This window comes from Limanda limanda, chromosome 15, assembly GCF_963576545.1.
Source record: "Limanda limanda chromosome 15, fLimLim1.1, whole genome shotgun sequence".
NCBI classification, from domain to species: domain Eukaryota; kingdom Metazoa; phylum Chordata; class Actinopteri; order Pleuronectiformes; family Pleuronectidae; genus Limanda; species Limanda limanda.
The window spans coordinates 2,622,364-2,628,977 of record NC_083650.1 but is presented as its reverse complement, the minus strand read 5'-3'; positions in this window follow the sequence as shown (position 1 = coordinate 2,628,977).

Here is a 6,614-nt window from a genome sequence, read left to right as displayed (position 1 = left end):
GAGTTGTAGAGTCAGTGGAAACAAAGGCCACCCGTGCAGCGGGCGCCCACAGAGGTGCACTTGTTTCGTTACAGCACAACCTCAGAGAGGCTTTTCATTTTTTAGACGGGGATTGCTGAGGGGTGATTGTTGTGCACAATCACTGGTGAGGGAGGCTTGATTTACACACACACACACAGACACACACACACAGACACACACAGACACACACACACACACACACACACACACACAAACACACACACACACACACACACACACACACACACACACACACACACACACACACACACTCTTCACGGGATTTGTATGTTTATATTTTACATTTGTTTTGCAGTTGTAATGTGACAGTTCTTCTCTCTGTTGTCATTCATGACCATGTGACCTCAGCAGTACCCGTCCCCCTAAAAATACAGAAGCCTCTCACCAGTGCTTGTCCAGAGAACAAGTGCACCTGAGTTGTGCCAGTCGACAAAACAAGCGCTCCACTGTACGGAGGTTACAGGCGACAAGTGCCTCTCGGAGGTGACTGTTTATCAATGAGGCCGACTGTGTGTGTGTGTGTGTGTAAATCAAGCTTCCCTCACCAGTGATTGTGCACAACATCACCCCTCAGCCGTCCCCTTCTAAAAAATGAAAAGCCTTTCGGAGGTTGTTCTGTTACGAAACAAGTGCACCTCTGTGGGCGCTCGGTGCACGGGTGGCCTTTGTTTTCCACCGACTCTACACATCAAGTGCTCCCCCAGTCCCACCCGGCCACAGATTACAGTGATATTTCACTTTAATGACGCCGTTTCGTTCTTTATTCTTTGTTGCTGTTATTGCTCTCACACCTCAGACAAAAGACGCCCCCCCCCCCCCCCGACTCCAGGGATCCACTGTCACTGCCGACATTCAGGAGTGTTCTCTGCAGTCGTAGTTTTCCTTGTGAGTAAAAATAGATCTTCAGAAAGAGAAAATATGAACAGGTGCTGAATCTCTTTATGGAAACCTGCAGTGACAGAACATTCGCACTCAGCTACAAATCTGAGGGGATTGGACTTCACTGGAGTTTTCTACTTGTGCTTCACGGTATTTCAGGTTATTGCAGAAGATCTATCTCTCTGTGATCAGCCTCTAAAAAAACTGCCTCATTGATTCATAACAAATTCAACTTCTCAATCGGAGAGGAGTTTTTCATGTTTTAACCTTGAGGAGGAAAGAAAGTCAAAGACTCTTATTGATTTATTTTCGTTAGTCGAGGTTTGCTCACTTCATACAGGGCAGGGAAGCCAAGTAAATCAATCTTGTGATTTTTTATTTGGTTTTGAATTAGCTTCATGGACAACAGTTGTTTTGAGTATTTGTAAATTTCAAATGAGTTATTCCTATACATGAGGTTGATAAAAATTATGTTTTTTGTGTACTATGAGTACATTTTGAATGTGTTAAAGTTTAGCTGGCGGGATCAGAATGTTTGGTTTTTCCACCGCTGTCAGCAGGTCATTAAACGCCTCTTCACAATGAAACTCCACTGTCCCACAGTGGCACAGAACAAATGGTTTTCACGTGTCTACGAAAACAAGCGCTCCTCACAGAGTGTTTTGTTAAACAAGTGCTCGACAGAGGGGCTTGTCAACAAAACCAGCACCCCTCTGCTGTCGGGGGGGGGGGGGGGTTATGGATGACAAGTGCCCCTCAGGTGTGTCTGCCTGAAAATCAAGCGCTCCTCAGCGGTGTGCCGGGGACTGTCTGTGTCTGTAATTGCTTTGAGCCGTCAACTCAGTGGTAAACTGAAAGGACCCAATTAAATCCCACACACTGGTGTCTGTGAGTGTGTGTGTGTTTGTGTGTGTGTGTGTGTGTGTGTGTGCGTGTCTGTGAGTGTGTGTGTGTGTGTGTGTGTGTGTGTGTGTGTGTGTGTGTGTGTGTGTGTGTGTGTGTGTGTGTGTGTGTGTGCGTGCGTGTGTGTGTCTGTTTGGACATGGTAGAGCTTTCATATTGCTCCCTGCAGACTGTACCGACTGGTGGAGGTGTCTTGTCACCAGCTGAGGCTCTGGCCGTTTGTTCATGTTTGTGAGTGGTAATCAGTGTTCACCATGTTGTGTTGTTTTTTTACCTCGACCGCTATCCAACAGCAGCACAATCCCTTTTCTCTCTCTCTCTCTCTCTCGCTCTCTCTCTCTCTCTCTCTCTCTCTCTCTCTCTCTCTCTCTCTCTCCCTCTCTCTCTCTCTCTCTCTTTCCCTCTCTCCATCACCTGTTCACACTTTTCTTTTTGTTCTTTTTCCATCTTTATTCAACAGTTTTGGTTGCTTGCCAATTTCACAGTTAATTAATATGTGACCTGCATCTGGATTTCTCATCGGGATGAGATGAAGCAGATGTTGACGACGGGGTAAATGTACATTGCATTTCACTATGTGTTCAGATCTCAGGCTGTTTTATGCAGTAAATCTGTACAGTGTGGAAAGAAAAACATCACCTACACTGAATCCTTATCTGCAAAGAGGATTAGCATCACATCATAGAGAACAAGGAAATGTATCCTGCTTGATTGGAACCAGCAAAGACCCTCAAACATTTAATCGATTTTAAAACAAAACTATGAGAATCAGTAGAAAAACAGTTCCCTTATTTAAATGTCACACTTTCAAAGATATCAGTTCTCACAATGTTAAAGAAATGGATAAAAAAACATTCCTGGATTTGCAGCAAAGATCTTTCGAGACCAGAACGACATCAAGGAAGGTTGAAAAGCCCAGATACAGCTTGTGCATTCCAAATGATGCAAAGCTGTAGATGTAGAAAGCAGAGCTGCAAAGAGAAAGCAAAGTGTTTGCAGAGATGTGAAAGAAACTGAACAAGCCTCAAACAGGCAGAAAGAAAGGAGAAAACAACAAAGAAATTACAGAACAAATGAATTAAACAAGAAAAAAACAAAAAACAAATGAGAAATCAAATAAGCACAAGACAAAAGAAACTCAAGGAACTCCAGACACCATCACCGCCGCCCCTCAGAGATTTTTCCACATCTTTCCACAACCTTGTTTCGCCTCAGTAAATAAACTATCCATCATTGTTAACCATCTGGCGTCTCGGCCTATCAGAGGCCTGGGAAAGCTGTTACCAGGTGGCACAGGATGTGGCGGCTCGCCGGATAGGGCCAATTACCTTTTGAGAGATGACTTCTTAAAACAAGGATGTACATGTGTATTACGTTAGCGGCGCGTGCAGCAGCGGGCGCGACAAATTAAAGCGTGAAACCTCCTATTCAAGCTGAGATTGATATTCCATTTCCTGCGCGGTGAAAAGATTCGGTTCACGTGTTTCTGACGAGTGTGTGTGTTCCTCTTATAAACTGGAAAGATGAGGTGTGTGTTTTGGAGTGAGAGAGAGAGATACACAACCTCATTGATGCTGTCAAGTGTTGCATGTTGCTTTATGTTTGTGCTGGAGGACGGACGGGGGGGCTTAAACACACAAACACACACTGTGCATGTATATTGTGTATATTTATAGACAGAAGAGAAATAAGACACATCAATAACTATCCATGGAAGCTTCGGAACATTTGTTTTATTCCTGTATTATTGGTCATTTGAAATCACGATGATGTTTTCAACGGGGCCTCATAAACACGCCGTTCCTCCAGCTTCCATAACGTCCACTCTGTTATTCCTTATTGATTTTGGCCGGCGTGCAGATCTGCTCCCTGGCTGAAATCCATCTTGTTCTCTGTTTACAAACCTCCGTGTGAGTGAGTTAATTCTCAGAGCCACAGGCACCGAGAAGGCAAAACAAGATTGATAACTGTTGTATGTCAGCGAGAGAGACGCGCGGCTTCATCGACCTTACGTGTTCAGACAGAATGGAGATTCTTTTTGAGGTGGGGTTGGTCAGTGGACTTTATTTTGAAACATATAAATTTGATATGCCCTCAAATTTGTTATTATAACGCAGGGTACATATGAAATCATAGACTGTAAAGAAAGATGAACGACGTGACGGCTCCAAAAAGTGAAGCCAAATCCTCTTGACCGCCTCCTGGTGGCTGGCTGCAGTAAACGTAAAGGTCCATGGACCAATCATGCTTTCAGCAGGAGAGATGGTTTTCATCATCACAGCATCTTCTCATCGCAGCTTTTTGTTGACACAGCATCAATAAACCCAGATGAGATGTGAACACTAACATCTGTAATCGCACCAAGTGAGTTTTGGGTTTGACGATTGATTTGCTCATTAACAACCAAACACAAACAGATTCTAATTCTTTCTCTCTGTAAACCTTCCTCCTCCTTCTCCTCCGCGGTACCTCCAACAAACACGATTATCTTGTTTGGAGAAGCTTTGCTCCGCCACGTGCACCGAGGACCGACTCAAAGCCGAAGGATTTCTGTTACAGTTGGTCTCATTAGCAGGAGAACAGTTTTGTTTTTTCTCCGTGCACATGTGCGAGATGAAAGTAGTCCTTCAGCAAACGGGGATGATAAGTGCTTTTGCACTTTCATCTATCCTGGGAGACGGCGTGATCTGCCCGCCTGCTGACAGTTCAGCCTGCTGGCTCTCTTCTCCAGATGATACTGAAGCTGCTCCGTGCTTCGTGTAAACCTCAGCTTTGGAAGTCTTTCATGTCAGATCAGGTTCTTGTTGGAATTAACCCGAGTGCAATCTGAAATCTGTGCAGAGAAAGAGATGTGGAAAGAAATGGCTGCTGGTTTCCAGTTGGGAATTGACTGTGACAAAGTGTGGTGACTCCTCATCTGATTCTGTTGTGATGCTGAGAGGAAAAGTGAGAAATGTTTTTATTCAGAATAAATCTCAGAGACAGTGGAGAAGACAGAGAAGTGAAATCCCAAAGGTGAATATGCCAACAAATCCAAATAGTATCATGGTCGTAAAATCGTCAACATGTTGGAGGAATAAATTAACTTTTGATTTAGAATGGTTTGTCAACTTTGCACCAGTGACGACAAGGGGAACTGCAGACCAGTAAGTCCAGTGTTCAGTGGTCGTCCAGTAGAGCTAAATCATTTGTCTAGATGGAGATCAATTTAATGCGTAAACCTATTATCGTAGATCCATAATATTCCCTGTGGCCGGATGTTCTTCTATCAATATGCACAAAGTGTTTAGTGTACAAACCTCCAAGTTAAAGTTCTTCAGTTGTTCATTATCAGGAATCGCCAGAGGTTTAAAAACACAGCAGCTCAGATCAACAGGTTTAAATTCTCTCAAGAAATTCCAGTTGTAAAGAAGAACAGCCTCCTTAGCTTCTGAACTCTGCTCTCAATCTCTGCTGCATATTGGAAAAGCAGATATAGAAAAACCACAGGAGCATTAAATAGATTTAAGGGGCTGTGCTTCGTGTCCCTGCAGCATCAACACAATATGAAATCTCCACCTCAGGCAACCGCGGGTGTGGAGCTAATGAATCAACAGTAATGGCTCTGGATGTAATAATGTGCGGAGAAAGGCCGGAGACGAGAAAACAATACTGTCACCAACACTTTGAATCTGTGATTGGTTTCCCTGGGATACAGAGACATGGGTGGAGTCACACAAACACATGCGTTTCTTTAATTGAACTCCTCTGGAGCAGTTTGAGTGGTTTGGTCTGAGGCTGCATCCCCAGTGAAGCCTCCAGGGGGCGCAGATAAAGTCAAGGGGGCGCAGTGATGCCTCCAGGGGTCACAGTAAAGTCCAGGGGTCAAAGTGAAGCCTCCAGGGGTCACAGGCAAAGTCCAGGGGTCACGGTGAAGCCCCCAGGGGTCACAGTGAAGCCTTCAGGGGTCACAGTGAAGCCTCCAGGGGTCTCAGTGAAGCCTCAAGAGGTCACAGTGAACCTCCAGAGGTCACAGTGAAGCCTCCAGGGGTCACAGGTAAAGTCCAGGGGTCACAGCGAAGCCTCCATAGGTCACAGTGAAGCCTCAAGGGGTCCCCAGGTAAAGTCCAGGGGTCACAGTGAAGCCTCCAGGGGTCACAGTGAAGCCTCCAGTGGTCACTGTGAAGCCTCCAGGGTTCACAGGTAAAGTCTTGGGGTCACAGTGAAGCCTCCAGGGGTCACGGTGAAGCCTCCAGGGGTCACAGGTAAAGTCCAGGGGTCACAGTGAAGCCTCCAGGGGTCACAGGCAAAGTCCAGGGGTCACGGTGAAGCCCCCAGGGGTCACAGTGAAGCCTCCAGGGGTCACAGTGAAGCCTCCAGGGCTCTCAGTGAAGCCTCAAGAGGTCACAGTGAACCTCCAGAGGTCACGGTGAAGCCTTCAGGGGTCACGGTGAAGCCTCCAGGGGTCACAGTGAAGCCTCCAGGGGTCACGGTTAAAGTCCAGGGGTCACGGTGAAGCCTCCAGGGGTCACAGTGAAGCCTCCAGGGGTCCCAGTGGAGCCTCCAGGGGTCACAGGTAAAATCCAGGGGTCACAGTGAAGCCTCCAGGGGTCACAGTGAATCCTCCAGGGGTCACAGTGAAGCCTCCAGGGGTCACAGGTAAAGTTCAGGGGTCACAGTGAAGCCTCCAGAGGTCACAGTGAAGCCTCAAGGGGTCGCCAGGTAAAGTCCAGGGGTCACAGTGAAGCCTCCAGGGGTCACAGTGAAGCCTCCAGTGGTCACTGTGAAGCCTCCAGGGGTCACAGTGAAGC